This window comes from Equus przewalskii, chromosome 25 (assembly GCF_037783145.1).
Source record: "Equus przewalskii isolate Varuska chromosome 25, EquPr2, whole genome shotgun sequence".
In the NCBI taxonomy this organism is placed as follows: Eukaryota; Metazoa; Chordata; class Mammalia; order Perissodactyla; family Equidae; genus Equus; species Equus przewalskii.
In genome coordinates this window covers 32,040,119-32,058,088 of record NC_091855.1, presented here as the reverse complement: position 1 = coordinate 32,058,088, position 17,970 = coordinate 32,040,119, and the positions used below count along the sequence as shown (strand labels likewise).

Genomic DNA, 17,970 nt, shown 5'->3' with positions numbered 1-17,970 from the left:
CTCTCGGGGCACTCAGTGCCCCCACCCACTCAATCGTAGACATAACATGCTTCCTTGTACTCACTTTGAGTGTCTCTGAATTCCCACACATCGTGAGTCCACCAAAATTCTGTGTTCAGGGGACATCACAAATTCTATATGCAAAGAGGCATCAGAGAGTGGGAGACAGGAATATTGCGTGTATCTCCTCTGTTCATGTGCATGCTCCATTGTCCCATCACATTTCATGTACAAAGAACAGATTCAAAGATAACATTATTAAAAATTTAAAGACAGTAACAGCAGAGAATTAGACCAAGCATGGGTCTCTTCTGAACACAGGCTCTATACAACTACACAGGTCACATACCCATGAGGACGGCCCCACCCACATGTCCAAGGCATCCTCACTGGAGTCTGGACCATCCTTGCTTGGAGTACAGAGAGGGTTTCCCAGAGTCACTCCGGCTGTTGTAGCTCTGCCCTGTCTTCAGCAGAAGTCCTGGGCAGCTGGAGGACAGAGGACAGCAAGTCCTTTCTCCTGCTGCTATAACGAATTACCACAAGGTTAATGGCCGAAAACAACAGAAACTTATTATCTTACATTTCTGTACATTACAAAGCTGACACAAGTCTCCCAGGATTAGAGTCAAGGTGTCAGCAGGGCTGCACTCCTTCCAGAGGCTCAAGGGGAGAATCCATTTCCTTGCCTTTTCCTGCTTCTAGAGGCCGCCCACATTCCTTGGATCATGGCTCCTTTCTCTGTCTTCAAGGCCCTCAGTGGAAATCTAGTCCTTCTCATAACATATTGTTCTACCCTCCTCTTCTGCCTCCCCTTCCACTTTTAAAGATCTTTGTGATTACACTGGATCCATCTGGATAATTCAGGAGACTCTCTCTATCTGCTCATTAGCAACTTTAATTCCATCTGCAAACTTAATTCCCCTTGCCAAGCAATGTAACAGATTCACGGGTTCAGGGAATTTGGACATGGACGTCTTTGATGGAAGGGGGTATTATTCTGTCTACCACACACACTTGTTCCAACACCTCCATGGAACCCCGCAATTATCCTCTAGAGCTGATGGAACCGGATAAAATTAGATAGGCAATTGCTCATGAAGTGATGGTAATCAATTAAACAGCTTGGTGTTTCCTGAGCGATCTGGAATAACACCCTGCCACCTGATTCGATTTTCTTCAGGAAACAGACCTGAAGACATGTGGCCGTGGAGCTGTGAGTTATCTGAAGGCATTTGTTATAAGTCAAGAAGAAAATTCCCTACACTTCCGGCTTCATGGCTTCTCTGACAGCATGAGAATGCTGACTTTAACTGCGAAACGTTTTCATTTTATTTTAAAACAAAATTTAAATAGTCTTTTTTAGAGCAATGCATGCACATGGTAAAGCTTTCAAACAGTACAAGTGGGAACACAGCCTGAAGGCTGCCTCTCTCCTGTCCTTGACCAGCAGTCCTCTAGTTTCTCTCTCTGTGGACAAAAGAATAACAATGCCAGCAATAACAATAATAACTGGGACTTCTGAGCAGTGCACTGAACAGGCTCTGAGAATACTGTTTCTATCCCAATAATAAAATGCGTTCTTTTCACTTAAGGTTTGCATCTGCACAAAGCTTTAAGCTTACAGAGTGTTTTCACATGTCCTATTTGGTTTGTACGATGATAAACATCTCTTTTTGATGGTTGCACCTCCCCAGAAATGAGGGGAAGATGTGGCTCGAAATGGCCCCATTTGTGCAACTGCACAGTTTTAGCATTTCCAGCTCCACCAAAAAAGTTTGCATTCGGCAAAAGCTTCTATCTTAAGAGCTGATTCAGGGAAGGAGTGTGGCCAGATGGGGGGCTGTCCACTGTGCTCTGGTGGCTCTTGGTCCCTTGCACAGGTCCACTCTGTGACAGCAGAGTCCTGAGAAGAGAAGAGCTTGCATTGTCAGGGAGGCTGGCACCGAAGGCCAAGTGCAAACTGCACCCACTCCCTGCCTCGCTCCCCAAGCAGCTGGGCTGCAATCTGACACAGTCTGCCCCTTAAGGTTTGGAGTTGAACTTCCAGTGAACTGGAAAGATCTAGGACTCTGGAAGTGTTTTCCATTCCTAGCTCACTCAAGCTGAGTGGATTGCATTTGGAGGACATAGTTTTTCAAAGGAAGAAAGGGAAGAAGGGAGGAAAAGAGAGATTGAGAGACAGAAAGAGAAAGAAAGGAAGGGAGGGAGGAAGAGACAGAGAAAGAAAGAGGAAGAGAAGAAGGCAGAAGAGGAGAGCAGGAAGGAAGAATTGAGAAAGAGAAAGAGAAAGAGAGAGAGAGAAAGAGGAAGGAAGGAAGAAAGGAAGGAAAAAAGGAAGGATGGGAGGGAGAAAAGGAAGATAAACATAGACAGAGACACTTGAATCAGGCTGAACCCAGAAGTGATTTATTACGTTTTAGCCTCATGTCTCCCCAGGCGGCCCCTGTCTAGCGTTAAAGATGGGACTTCATGAGCAGAAATGAACTCCATCTCTTGCATTCTTGCCCTCACCTAGAACTCAGGTCACAGCACCTCCAGGCCTCCTCAAAGTCCCACTCAGGTGTTTCTGGGAGTGTCTCCATGAATGGACAGTTGGTCCTCTTTGCTACCAAATGGTCGTTGCCCTTGTCCTTGTCTTTAGCACCAGCCCCATTGGGAGGGAGGCTCTCACCACTGCCTATGGGGCCACTGGAGGGGACCTATCCACACAAAGCTGTGCCATGGTGACTGGCTTCAGAACCACCACCGCCTGCCCTCAATGCCGGAGCCTCAGGTCCCCAGGAACCTACAGGACCCTGGGCCCTGCAAGGCGCTGCTGTCAATGCAGTGTTGTGGCAGAAGAGAGGAGACTGCAGTCCACGCTCTTGCTTTATTCCTGATAGGGACACTGCTGTGACAGGATGACGGTAGACGGAAGTCCTCCTGTTGGCCCATTACTCGGAGGCTAAGGACAATATACTGCATGTCAACACCTGCTCATTCTAGAAGAAGGTGTAGGCTGTCCACACAGGACAGGCTAAAAGACTGTGAAACTGCCTCTGTGAATGTCAGTTACCACCTACCTCCAGCCTTTTTAGAGTTTGAAGCTGGAGAAGCTAGGGGAGAAAATTTTAATTTTGACTGAGATATGACATAAATACAGTAAAGTGCACAAATCTTAAGTTGATGGGGTAGCCTCTGTTCTAACTTCTATCACCATAGAATCCTTTGCCTGTTTTTGAACTTTGTATCAATGGGATCATATGGCGTGCAGTCTTTCATGGTTGGCTTCCTCTGCTCATCGTTAACCTGTGGGATTCATCCATGTTGTTGCACAGAGCATCAGCTCATTGCTTTTTCTTTGCTCTGTAGAATTTCTTCAGTAAAAGCTTATCAGAGAACTGGGTCCAAGAAGCACCCCTCCCCCTGACCCACTGCAGCAGTGGGGAAGAAATTAATTTTCCTTTACCTCCATCCAGTGGCAGTGGCTTCAAAGGGACTACTTGGAGAGCTTGATTTGAGTTGAGCTGGATGGAAACCTGTCTAGGCTTCAAAAGGTGAAAGACTATCTAGTGGAGAGACAGCTACATTCGCGGCAGATGGTGTTCCACCAACAGCAGACGAAGATGCTGGGAGGTCAGAATCCTGCTGGCAGAAAGGACAAGAGGAGGACAAAAAGGGAGGACCAGCGAATCACAGCACTTGCCCCAGGACCTGCACTTTGCAGGGTCTCCCTCCCTGAAGGCATATCCAGGGAAGCCACCCTTCTTAGCAATAGGAGAATCCTGGGGCATGGCTTAATCCATTGACATAAGAATGTGAAAAGTGCGTGAGGCTCGTGTCACATCATTACCAACACTTATCAACCTCACCTATGATGGAGACAAGAGTGACTCCTCCTCAGCTCTTCCACAATGCTCCTTAAGTTTCTTTTTGCCTCTCTTCTGACTTCTCTTCTTGTTAGGGGCCATTCTTTCTGTACATTTAAATCTCATTTGACTTCTCTATAAATGGTCAGGGTGCCCAGAAGTTCATGACATGTGGTTCTTTTCCTCTTGAAACTTGCATCCCAGAGCAGGCCTGCCTCTGATTAGTGTCCCATGTTTATAATCCCGCTTCCTCTGCCCACTAGTCAGGGATGCAAGCAGGTCCAGTTAGCAACAGTCTATTCCTCTTGGGACAGCATCATGGCCAGGTGATCATCAGGTGATGGCCAGGTGATCAATTGATAAATAGCCTGATTCATATTCTTATAATGAGATTTCAAAGAAAAAGAGATTCTTTGAAAGCTTAGAGATTTTAGGTTAAAAAGCATATGCATTCATATACTCTTGACTAAAGTGCGGTTTTCTTCCATCTGGATAGATCATTCTCTTTCATCTTAAGATTTCAAAAGAGGAGTCAAGGAAATGAGAATGAGGAAGGGGACAGCCTCCTGCCACCCACATCAGATGAATCAACACCAGTAATCATGGAGTATCACGTGTCAAAGCCAAATTGTTCTCACATCCATTAATTCATTTAGCAAATATTTATTGAGCATGCACTATAGGCCAGCTACTGGAGACAGAGTAATGTGTTAGTCTGAGTCTTTTGAGAAGTAGATGCCAAATCAAGGTTAGTTGTGCAAAAGTTTTATTAGGACACCTGTGAGGGAGAATGGGGAGGGATCCCATGGGAGGCTGGGAGAGCCATCAGACCTCAATGCAAGTCTGATCCTGGGTGAAAGAGAGAGGAAATTGTGATGGTTAATTTTATGAATCAATTTGGCTGGGTCACGGTACCCTGATATTTGGTCAAACATTACTCTAGATGTTTCTGTGAAGATATGTTTTTAAATAAGATTAACACTTAAATGTAAATCAGTAGACTTTGAGCAAAGTGGATTACCCTCCATATTGTGGGTGGGCCTCACATCCAATCGTTTGAAGGCCCTAAGAGAAAAAGACTGACAGTCCACCCAAGGAAGAGGGATTCCTGCCTTTGGTCTCGAACTGCAACTCTTCCCTGGGTCTCCAGCCTATTGGCCTACCTTGCAGATTTTGGGCATACCAAGCTTCCATAATCACATGAACCAATTCCTTAAAATAAACCAATCTCTCTTTCTCAATCCTTTTCTCTCTCCTCGTCTCTCTCTCTCTCCATATATATACACACCTACATATACATACATACATGTGTGTGCATATATATGTGTGTGTGTGTATATACATATGTATATGTATAGACCCACATGCATATCCTGTTGGCTCTGTTTCTCCGGAGAACCCTAATGCAGGAAGGAAGGAGGATTGAGTGGAAGCAGCTTAGACTGAGCGCAATTCTAAGAGGGTTTGGCAAGGTCATTCCTGAGTCCTCAAGCCAAAGTCACTCACCAGAGGAGTCCTGCATCTCCCAGGAACAGCCTGGCCTTAGCATCCATGCCATACTTGGTCAGTGACTGAGAGCACCCCAGGAAGCACGGCCTTGGTGCAAATGTCATGATGGATTTCAGAGCACAGCAGCTGGGCCTTCGGTCACTTACACTTCTTGTAGTCAGAGATCAGAGAGAGACATTATCACAGCTGCCACAAGTAATGAGGAAAACAGACAAAATTCCCACTTTCATAGGTCTTACATTCTAGTGGAAAGACAATAACCACCAGTAAGTAAAACATATAGTATGCTTTAAGGGATCAGTTAGGTAGGGTAAGTGCTAAGGAGAAAATCAGAGGGAGAGAAGTATTAGGGTGGATTGAGGATGGCTTAATCAGAGGAACAAACTTCTAACTGCAGACTGTCTCGCACATGGTGGGTATTAGCTCAATGAACTAAAGGTTTGAATTTAACATACAAAACTAATTAGGGATCCGTTCATTCAAAAGGCTTTCTTTGGGCTCCTCTCTGTGCCAAGCATTGTGATAGGTGCTGGGGATACAAAGATGACAAAGACGTACCTCCTGCCCTCCAGCTAAGGGCTTCTAAGTCAACTCTACAAAAGTCATTTGAGATTTGAACTCTAATTTCTCCTCCCAGGAACGTGATGGTTCAGCAGCCTGGGGCTTGGTCGGTGTCTCAGTTGCAGCTCTTGTCCCTGACATCCACTTCATCTCCTGGATCTTCCTTTGTCCACTTGGAACCTGTACGCTGAGACAGCTATTCTTTTGGAAGGTATCAGATTTCAAGCAAATTTTATGAGTTAATGGACACAACTTTTTTTTTTATTAAAAGTACTCAATACCATTATCAGCAGGATTTTGCTACAGATTTCCACTAGCTTCCTTGGTTTCCCCACTATTGTTTGTTTGGTTGGTTGGTTGGTTTTGAGGAAGATTAGCCCTGAGCTAACATCTGCTGCCAATCCTCCCCTTTTTTGCTGAGGAAGACTGGCCCTGAGCTAACATCCGTGCCCATCTTCCTCTGCTTTGTGTGTGGGACGCCTGCCACAACATGGCTTGACAAGCGGTATACAGGTCTGCACCTGGGATCCGAACCGGCAAACCCCAGGCTGCCAAAGCAGAATGTGTAAACTTAACCGTTGCGTCACTGGGCCAGTGTCCTTGGTCTCCCCACTTTTTCCTTCATGTCAGGATTGGGCTGCTTTCAATTCACTCTCACCAAACCCTCATTATCTGCTCTCATGGTTTTAGTTGCTCCTACCCTTGGTCACTCTCGGTCTGTACACTCTCACATTCATACAATGAATTAGGAGAGCCACATATAATGTTAGGAGAGCCACATTTCCTAATGCCTGATCCAGTGGCAACTATATGCCCTAGATTTTCTAGAGTGATACCAATTTTAGATATTCCCTGTTGGTTTAAGCTATTTTCAGTTGGGTCTTCTGTTACTTGCAGCCAATAGCATCCGAACAAATGCAAATGGCCTCAGGCAATCTGTATCTGTCTTGAGGAAGATGGCATCATGGATGCAGCCACTATGGTGATCAGGAGGAAGGGCTTTATCTCCCACCAGAGCTAAGTATAAACCAGACTCCACATTCCAGTTTGTTTGATTAGAAAATCAGGTCACCATGACTTTCATTCTTTCTAGTTCTGCACAGTGTGAAGGGAGCATTGAGCTCCCAGGAAGTCACATCATTTGTTTTTATTTCCTTATTTATCTGGTTGTACCCTGCCTTCTGTTTGCAAATTGATTTTAGATGACTTTATGGGTAAATGTAAAATGTAGTAAGTAAGAAAAGAAAATATAAACCACACCAGGTATATTAATCAGGATTCTCCAGAGAAACAGAAACAATAGGATAAAAATAGGTGATAGATAGATAAGTAGATAGATGATAATTAGATAGACAGATAAAAGGAGATTTCAATAGAAATTAGTTCATGTGGTTATGGAGGCTGAGAAGTCCCATCCACAATCTGGAGAACCAGGAAAGCCGGTGGTGTAATTCTGAGTCCAAAGACCTGAGAACCAGGGGCCACCTCTACATGTCCTGGAGTGCAAAGGCCCAAGAACTAGGAGCTTTGATATCTGAGAGCAGGAGAAAATGGACATCCCAGCTCAAGAGGACAGAAAGAATTCACCCTTTCTTCACCTTTTTGTCCCGTTCAGGCCCCCAGTGGATTGGATGTTGGCCACCCACACTGGTGAGGGACAATCTCTTCACTCAGTCTACTGAATCAAATGCTAGTCTCTTCCAGAAACACCCACACAGATACACCCAGAAATAATGTTTTACCAGCTATCTAGGCGTCCCTTAGGCCAGTCAAGTTGACCCATAAAATTAACCATCCCACCAGGTATTTTAAACAGAGGGGATTTAACTCAAGCAATTGTTTACAAAGGTGTTGGAAGGCTGGAAGAATAAAAAGGATACCAAGGTAACCTAGAGATTAGTAACTGAAGGAAGTAGTGACAACCCCCAGAGGAATAAAAGGGAGAAAATCGTGCTGTAAGAACTTGGGAGCTTAGAGCAGGGCCCTCCACAAGACTGGTTGGCATGCCGTGGTGCCCCTTCCACAGTAGATATTTGGGTTTCTGAGGAGGAGGGCACCCTGTGGCTGGTGTTCAGATCTCTAAGCAGGAGGTCTGACCTAGAAGATGTCTGGAAGGCCTGGAGAACATGGCCCATTGGATAAGGAAGTGTGGCTGCTTCTGGTACTTCTAATGGAGCATGGTGAAGCTGGTGCTGGAAGTGTTGAAACATATTGAAGCCATAACTTCTGCTGCTACTAGGAACACTAATAGAAAGTGGGAAGAGGAAAATTCTCTTCTCCTCTCCTTCTGCTTTCCAGTCTCCATTTAGCGCCTCCCATGGGTAGAACCTAACAAGTTTGGCAAGGGAGTCCGGAAAATAGAGTTTTCAGAACCCCAGCCCCAGTATCCCAGAGCACAATACAGAAAGGTGGGCTTAGAACTGAGGGACAAGGTCAACAACCAGCACAGCAAGGCAGGATTAAGGAATTAGTGAGAAAAAGAAAAAGCACACACAGGGACACAAAATGCAGGTAGGAATGAAGCTCCTACCTCATGGATGCTGTTAAATCTTCCACACATGCTATAGGCAAGGCACAAATTTGGTAGTGGTTCTTACTCTTTAATTTCCCTCAGCCCACGTGAATAATCCAGTCCATTATCATCAGTCACAGTAGCTTAAGGCTACACAAAGTTACTTCTGGAGTGTACTCCCTGGAATGAGGTCTCAATGTGTCTGCCAATGCATCAGCATCTTTATAAAGCATCTTCCCACACAATGCTACAGCTTCTCCCTTGCCAACTAATAAGGCTGGAGCCTTGTCCTGTTCCAAAAATGGAAAGCACGAATATTTGAGCCAAACCCTCTGAATTAACTATGCTCTGGTAGGAGTTAAAGCTCTTCCTCCTGACTCCCACAGTGTCTCCACCCGTTATCCCATCCTCTTGAAGACTTATGCACATTGCCTGAGGCCACTGGTTGGAATGTTATTGGCTGCAAGTAACAGAAGACTCAATTCAAAATATCTTAAACCAATCATTCTTAATCCTGGCTATCCTTTCAAATCAACTGAAGCTCTTTTAAAAGGACATCTGGGCTGGCATACAAACAAGATTGAGAACCAACAACTAAAACAGTAAAGGGATTTATTAGCTCACATAATAGGAGGTCTAGACTAAGGCAATACTGGGGACGGTTTGTTTAGTGATTCAACAAGGCGGATCAGGGAGCTGGGTACATTCTGTCTTTCTGTTCTGCCTTCCTCAGCAAAATGAATCTTATCTTCATCTTTGTCTCTTCATGGTCACAAAATATTTTCAGCAGTTCCAGGCTGCTCCTCATACAACAATATCCAAGGATGGGAGAGAATGTCTCTTCCTTGAGCCTTTTTTAGTATCAAGAGAAACCTCATATTTTACTGGTTGCGGCTGGGTCACATACTTGTCCTTAAACCAAACACTGGTAAATGGGACAGAATCATACGATTGGCTTAATCTAACGAAGATCCATCCTCTGCATCTTCAGAGGGGCCTAAAACACAAAGCATGGAAGGAAGAGGGCCATCTCTCTTGGGTAGGCAGCCAACAGTGTCTGCCACCATTTACTCACCCCCCTCATGAGGTCCTTCTCTGGACCGTTGATTCCACATAAAGCCTAGAATTGAAGCACTTCTAGACCCTGGGTTATACACGGATAGTAATTATGGAATTTCTCATGGAATCGCAGAATTTCAGGGGGGAAAGTTCTCAGGCAAAGGTCTAAATGCAAGTGAAATTTGCGTTTTCACAAACTTCACATACTTCCAAAGCAATCTGAGAATCTTGATGAAGCAGGAAAATTTGAGCAGTTCAGGTTACCAAAATAATCCCCCTTGAGCCATAATACAGAAAATGGACTTTAAACAAGCCTCAACCTAATTCTTGGGCTCAAAAGTTTTTAATGTGACGCAGGTGCTGTTGGTTTCTGGAAGCCTCTCCTGGCAATAGTGTGGCATTATTTCCTGGCACATCATAGAGAAAGGCTTTTAGTCCATGAAAACTGTTTTCATGAATATGGCTCACCTCTGCAGAGGCAGGCCACTTGGAAGGTAATTGATTTATACGTGTTCTTCAGAGATGTGGTGAGGTTATTCAAGAAGATGATGTGGAGGACAGAGCCCCATACTTTTAAAAATGATACATGTAAACAAGTGCTGAGTGAAATTGCATTACAGCTCCCAACATTTGCAACTCCTACCTTCGCAATGCCTCAGGAGGGAGATGAAACCTTCCACAGGAATTGTTATCAATGCTTGCTGGCCTCGACTTAAAAAGAAACAACTTTCTTCTGGAATAAAACACCACCTGATTTGGCAGAAACAATGAACAACATTTTACCACTAGGGAAATATTTTCATTTCAGAGATTTGCAGCTATACAATTTAGTTAAAACTCTTCGAAGTTTGTTCTAATGATATTAAATGCCAAGAAAAAAGGTGATTAAACGCTGGAATGGCAAGATATTTGGCAACCAGTCCACTTGGATGCAGAATGACACAAAGGGAGTATATTACAAGATTCCATGCAGTGACTCAGAGTTCTCAGGGATGGCCAGATTGAATATCAATTCCATCCTCTGACTTTTATTAGCCATCTCACATGCTAATAGATATAATCAGCAGCCCCAGTCTTGGCCTCACACTGATGTTCTGGCATTTAAAATTGGGAATTAGGAGACAGAGGGAATCTCTTCCCACAACATGATAGGCCAGTGGCCTTGCTTGATCCTTGGTTCTTGGTCATTTAACCCACTCGGTGTTCTAGAGAGTAACAAAGAACAATGACAAGGAGAATAATTTATTACCAAGAGTGTGGGAGGTACTTTGAAGATTTTTTTAATTGATGATATTTATTAAGCTCCTATTATATGCTGTAAGCTGTGCTAGCTCTTCTGGATACTATGGTAAATAAATTAGGATATGGTCCCTCCTCTCATAGGGCTTACGGTATAGTGAGGGAGATAAGCATTAATCAAAGAAACACACAATTAAATGTAAAATTCCAACTATAATAAGGCCTCTCCTTTGGAAGAGGAAAACAGCTTTAGGAAAGCAAATAGTAAGAGAATTAAACCTATCTGAGGAGGTCAGGGAAGGCTTTTGAGAAAGAGACATTGACCTGAGATCTGAAGAAAGAGAAAGAGCTAAGTAGGTAAAAAGGTATAAGAAGAATGTTCCAGCAGAGGTGGAGGAATAGGACACACACACAAAGGCCAAAAAGATACATGATGCTTGCAGTAGTTAAGGTTGATGCTAAGTTGCTGTGACAAAAGACCCCCAAAACACAACTCAAATGATAGCAAATTGTTTCTTTATTCTTCTCTCTAATAACCATCTAGGATAAAAAGGCAGCTCTGCTCTGTAAGATTATTTAGAGACCCAGGTTCCTTCCATCTTGTTGCTCAGCTATCCCTCTAGTGTTTTCCTTATCCACATAATCAAAGCTTGTTCACCACGAAAACCATATCAGCATTTCAACCCAAGGAAGGCGGGGAGTGGGGGGAAGTGACTAGCAAGCACCATTGGAGAGAACTTAATCACAGAACCAGATCTAGCTGCAAAGGAGCCTGGGAAGTGTGGCTTCCAGCAAGATGACCCTGCACTCTGAAAAAACTTATCTGGGAATGTGAACAAGCTCTACACTAAAAGGGAGGAGGAAAGAATGAGCATTGGGATACCATAGCCTCTGCCACAAAGCCAAAGGACTCCCAGCACGTAATTATATTGTCATTGAACTAACAAATATAGATGAATGTCAGCTCTTGCCTTGGTTCAGTTGAAATGACTGCAACATGAAGATCATTTTGTAAATGGATAAGCTTCCTGGAAGTGTCATTTGGCAGCTTCCCATCTTTGCAGATCATGAATGAAGAGCTGGGGAAGGAGTTGCCAAAAATTTTTACCATCTAAGGAGTGCTTACTATGTCAGGCACTGTGTTACGTACTTTGCATATATCTCATTCGAACCTAATAGCAGTCCATTTTACAGACAATGAAAATGAAGCAGAGAGAAATTAAGGTCACATTAGGTCACATAACAGGCATGTGATGGATTAGAACTCAGATCTGACTCCAAATTCCATGCTTTTAACAGGTACACAATATGACTGCTCGTAGAAGTTATGACTCTCATAGGAGGAATTAATGCATACTAATGCATAGCATTTATTAGAAGGAAACAAAATCACGATATTGAAGGATATCTGCACCCCCATGTTCATTGCAGCATTATTTACAATAGCTAAGACATGGAAACAGCCTAAGTGTCCATTGATGAGTTAACAGATAAAATGTGGCACATGTATACACAATGGAATATTTTCTCATCCATAAAAAAGAAGGAAATCTTGCCATTTGTGACAACATAGATGGACCTTGAGGGATTATGCTAAGTGAAATGTCAGGCAGAGAAAGACAAATGTGGTGTGATCTCACTTACAGGTGGAATGTAAAAAAAATTGAACCCATAGAAACAGAGAGTAGATTGGTGGTTTCCAGAGACAGAGGGGTGGGATGGGAGTGAGGGAAATGGGTGAAGGTGGTCAAAAGCTGAAAACTTTCAGTTATAAGATTAATAAGTCATGAGGATGTAATGCACAGCATGGTGACTATAGTGAGCAATACTATATTGTATATTTGAAAGTTGCTAAGTGAGTAGATCTTGAAAGTTCTCATCACAAGAGAAAACCTTTGTAACGATGTGATGCTCATTAATTAAACTTATTGTGGTGATCATTTCACAATATATACATATATCAAATCATTATGTTGTGCACCTGAAACTAACACAATGTTATATGTCAATTATATCTCAGTAAAACTAGGGGCGGGGACAGAAAACAAAAACACAAACTGATGTTTGACTTGGTCGAGAACAAGAAGAGAAAAAAGAACTAATGCATATATAACTGGTTAGATACTTTCCGTGTTACATCCTCAGGAATATTCTGGTTTCATCACTTGCTTTGTTTCTTTCCTTCCTTCCTCTGTCATGACTAAGCCTTCCCTTTCATCACCCAAGTGACTGGATTACAAGTTACTGTATATCTTTGCACCCTGGGTTAAACCACCTACTGGACATTGCATATTGATTTTTCAGAGTGAAACTCTTTGAACAGATTGCTTCTAATTCACTGAAAGGAATTTAACCTTTTTTTTTTTTAGCTATTCAGAAGTTCTTGACTTTATTCATTCAACAAACAATTACTTTCACTTACTTTAGGCACACTGTGTTAGGCACAGGCTACAAAGATGAATACAGCTAGGACCCTGCCTTCAAGATGCTCCCAATCTTATGATGGAGGCAAACAGATAACCAAATGTTGCAATAGCAGTCCCGCGTGACAGAGTAGCCAAGGACATTAAAGACTAAATGGGGAAGAGGGTAGGCACTGAGGACAGGAAAGCCTTCACAGGCACACTGATACTTAGGAAGGGTCTTGAAAGGTGAGAAAGACTCCAAATAAGGACAAGGAAGGGCTATCAGGCGGATGGAAGAACATTTAGCAAAAGCACAGAGGTGTGACATATATGGACACCTCATTTACAACCAAGGCCCTTTGGCAATTCAGTAGCGGAGGGATGGCTTTTCAATAATTGATGCTGGGTCAACAGGATATCCATATGGGGAAAAAATGAACTTCAATCTCTACCTCCCACCATACAAAAAATTAATTTGATAGACCATAGAACTAAATGTGAAAGGAAAATCAATAAACTATGCAGGAAAAAAGTAAGAAAATATCTTCATGACTTTGGGATAAGCAAAGATTCCTTAAACAAAATCCAAAAATCACTAATTTTAGAAGAATTATAAATTGAGTTTAATTAAAATTTAAAACTTTGGCAAAAACAAATAAAACATTAAAAGAGTGAAAAGGCAAGCCACTGACTGGAAGATACACGTATCCAGCAAAGGACTTGTATCCAGACTGTACTAAGAATTCCTAAAAATCAGTAAGAAATAGAGAAAATGGGTAAAAAGAATTGAACAGGCACTTTACAAAAAAGAATATCAAAATGGCCAATAAAGTGTGAAAAGGTGCTTAACATCATTAGTCATCACAGAAGAGCAAATTAAACTCACAGAGAGATAGCACTACCGCAGTGAGACACCACTATCCTCTTAAGGGGTAACATTTAAGACTAGTAACATCAAATATGGACTAGAAAGTGGAACAACTGGAGCTTTCTTTTGTTCCTGGTTGGAGTGTAAATTGGAGCAACTAATTTGGAAAATTTCAGACAGTACCTACTAAACCTAAACATATGTACATTCTAAGACCCAGCAATTCCACTCCTGGGTATATACCCAATAGAAATGAGTGCTTATGTCCACCAAAAGATTTGTACAATAATCTTCCTGGCAGCTTTATTCATGGTAACCAATAACTGGAAACAACCCAAATGTCAATCAACAGAAGAATGAGTAAATAAATTACAGTGCAATCACAGAATGGAATATTACTCAGCAACAAAAAAGAAGAAACTACTGACACTAGCACACAGTGTTGAAAGAAAGAATTAAGACGCAAAAAATACATGTTGTGTGGTTGTATTTATATCAAGCAAAACTAATCTATGGTGATAGAGGTCAGAATAGTGGTTATGCTTAGGGGGTACTGATTGCTCAGGGGCTCGAGGGAGTCTTTGGAAATGATGGAAAAGCCCTATATCTCAAAATGGATGGGATATATATGGATGCATATATATGTGTAAATATTTATCAAGCTGTACAATTAATATTCATGCACTTTATGAAGCTATTCCTCAATTTAAAAAGCATTTTTTAAGTCAAGAGGTGTGAAACCACCTGACGGGATTGGGAATTTTAAGTGTTCTTGACTTACTAGAACATGTGGTTTTGAGGGCAGTATGGAAGGAGATTCATTTGTTTAAAAATTACTAGGTGTGGTGCCCACTATGGGGTCCATAGCAGTCTTCATTCAAGAGATACTTACTGCCCTCCTGGAGACTGCTCATGCAGGAGACAGCAATAAGAAAAATAAGCAATAAATAAATAATTTCAGGTATGATGAGAAAACCACTAAAGCAAGGTAAAAGGATAAGAGAGACAGGAGTTGATCTTTTCATGAAGAGAGGTCCGGGAAAGCCAATCAGACATTTGGCCCCATAACCTGAAGGGACTGAGGGAGTGAACCATGTGGATATCTGGGGGAAGGGTATTCTGGGTCCAGGGAATAGGAGGTGCAAAGGCCCTGAGGTGGGCTTGGAACACTGCAGAAGCCAGAATGGCTGGAGTAGAAGGAGAGAGAGAGAGAGAACATCCCTTTGGATGACATTAGAGAAACAGCAAGGGCCTAACAGAAAAGGCTCTCCTGGACCAATATAAGGACCTGGGATTTCATTCTGCATGCAATGGGACACCATGGGGGTGGGGCAGATGTCTGAGCGGAGGATTGACATGATCCAATTTAGGCTCTCCAAAGCATGTGGAAGCAGGAAGATATGTAAGTATATTACAGCAGGAAAGTCAGCAGGGGTATGGTCATAAAAGACCTTCCAGGGGAACGATTGAAGCCAGGATGTGACTTGCTCAGATTCATATTCTGGAAAGATCACTTTGGTGGCTATGGAGGTGACCTTAAGGTAGAGAGTGGGGTGGGAGGAGACCGTTGGCAAGGAAGCCAGGTGAGTGACCTTTAGAGTACTTCCAAATCTTCTTCAGGAGCAACATTCTAAGCATCTATAAATAGTCGCTTCTAGACAGTCAGGAATACTGATGAGTCAGGAGTTCTGGTTAACAGAACTCCCAACGCCAGTGAGCTTTCTCCATAGAAACCTCAAGGCAGAATGACAGCATTCTCCTCAGTTCTTTCTTACGGTGTTTTAAATAAAGGAAAAACGAACAGCTGCCTTCTAAACGGGGTTACCCCACCCCCCACCCCCCGCGTTTTCTTCAATCAAAATGGCAACCAGAGCCAAGCACAGCAGAACCAGGAAAGCTTGCCTTGCTGTTTTTTGGTTTAGCTCAGTTTCCCAGCTCAGAGTCGCTCCTGTGTTGCAAAGATGAGCTGGTTTATGGGCACATAAATGAAGCCCAGCTGTGAGAGAGACTAACGAAGAAGGATCTTTATCACAGCATCTCATCTGAGTTTCATTCTAGCACGTCCAAGCAACGGAGGAAAATTGAGAGATTAAATTCATCGGGAGCCGAGTGGAACTTTCTTCCTTGCGAAGCGAATCTACGTTCCGCTGGAACTCCTCACTCAACGGATCACATTTTCGAAGACCCCTTCAGGGCTCAGGCTCAGGAAAGCAGTGTTGCCATCCAAAGGAAGGGAGGACGAATCCTTCTTTTACACTTTTCTTAGGGCTGAGGGATGGGTTTTAAACATTGAACAAACATAAGCAAACCAGGACATTGCTTGCCACACTCGAAAGCTGTAGAAATCATGAGAAAGGCCACCTCTTTCATTTGAGAATCAGGGAGCAGTGGGGCAGGGTGGGAGAAAACAACAGAGAAATTGGAGTTAGACAGATTATGGCTTCAAATTCCAGCTCCACCACTTATCAGCTGAGTGCCCTTTGGAAATGGATTAAACCTCTCTGAGCATAGTTTTCTTTCTGCAAAATAGGGATAAAATGCTTATGTTTCAGGGTTGTTGTGAATATTAAACTAAAAAGTGCACACAAAGTGTTGGACACATGGTACTTGCACAGTAAAGGAAAGATACTTAAATAGCATGTCACCGTCTCTATCATGCTTTCATATATGTAGCTGTATATCCTCAATAACAACAAAACATATTGGAAACATCAAGTAAAATGGTCATTTTGAATATTTATCCACTGGGTCTTCGACGTGGCTCTCCCAGGGCCTGTTACCGCTGGACCCCCTCTGTGTTAGAATTCACGCCAGCCCGGGAGATATTCCCAAGCATGCCCAGGTCCCCAAAGGTCTTCAAAGGAAATAAGGAGGTCCCAGGAGCTATCGCTGGTATTTCAAGAAAAGACTAACAAAGTTTTCCCTGTATAAACCTGCACAGACTATCTAAAAGGTCAAGTGCTGTTGCTTTGTCCGGGATTAAGTCAGCCCAGGTGTTAACTTACATTGACTCAAGCCCAGACTCTTTGCCATACACATCTTTGATGATTAAAAACGGGCAAAATGAATTATACATTTTTACTCAGATTGACTGAGTACATTCAGGTGTCTATAAGAAAATACCATACACTGGGCAGCTTATAAACAGCAAACATTCATTTCTCACAGTTCTGGAGGCTGGGAAGTCCAAGATCACGGTGCTGGCACATTTCTGCATCTGCTGAGGGCCTGCTCCCCAGACAGCCACCTTTTCTCTGTAATCTCACATGACAGAAGGGGCAAGGGGCTCTCTTAGAAAGGCACTAATCCCATTCATGAGGGCTCTGCCTTTGTGACCTAATTACTTCCTACAGTCCGCATCTCCTAATACCATCACCCTGGGAGATGGAATTTCAATGCATGGACTTTAGGGGACACAAACATTCAGACCATGGCACAGATGAAATTTTTCTTACGTTCTGGATCCCAGGGGTCAGCTGGGGCCTCCTGCTCCTCTGAGATCTGAGGAAACCTGGCTCAAGTCTCTCAAGTCCGTAGTTTGAGAAAGTCAAAGCCTTCGCTGAGCGGTCTGCAGATCTCTGAGGATCTGGTTCCTGTGGTGACCTCATCGTCTGGCTCCCATGCTGCCTCCTCTTTGACTCCACTGCAGCCTGGGGCTATGCCACCATTTACACACACACACACACACACACACACACACACACACACACACGCTATCAACTCACACCATGCATTTTGTGGGTTTGTTGAATTCACTGAGGTTTGGGGGTCACAAGGATGGGGTCACAGCTGAGGACCCCTCCTCCCACTGACTTCACACTAAAACTCCCTTTCTTCTCTGTCTCCCTCTTCCCTCCATTGCTTTCTCATTTCTCACCTTGTCTCAGCAAAGCGGTCTAGCCAACGTCTTTCATAGCTAGATCGTTGTGTTTTCCCCCCTAGAATATGGCTCTCTTGCTCAGATGA

The 17,970-nt window shown here is 43.2% G+C and overlaps 1 long non-coding RNA gene across 8 annotated transcripts; it reads right to left on the bottom strand.

Annotated features, from left to right (window-relative positions):
- Positions 1–250: 250 nt before the first annotated feature.
- On the bottom strand, positions 251–17,320 carry LOC139079300 (uncharacterized). 8 transcript variants are annotated; one of them, XR_011532810.1, is made up of 8 exons: positions 17,171–17,318; positions 15,907–16,367; positions 10,136–10,242; positions 5,919–6,117; positions 5,358–5,510; positions 3,855–4,231; positions 3,452–3,627; positions 251–523 (listed from the first exon to the last, which is right to left on the bottom strand). It is a non-coding gene; the product is annotated as an uncharacterized lncRNA (long non-coding RNA). The 8 variants fall into 8 exon arrangements; XR_011532812.1 differs by lacking the exon at positions 5,919–6,117 and having other exon boundaries at positions 251–526; positions 5,358–5,546; positions 17,171–17,307; XR_011532813.1 differs by lacking the exons at positions 3,855–4,231; positions 5,919–6,117 and having other exon boundaries at positions 251–526; positions 5,358–5,546; positions 17,171–17,307.
- Positions 17,321–17,970: the final 650 nt, after the last annotated feature.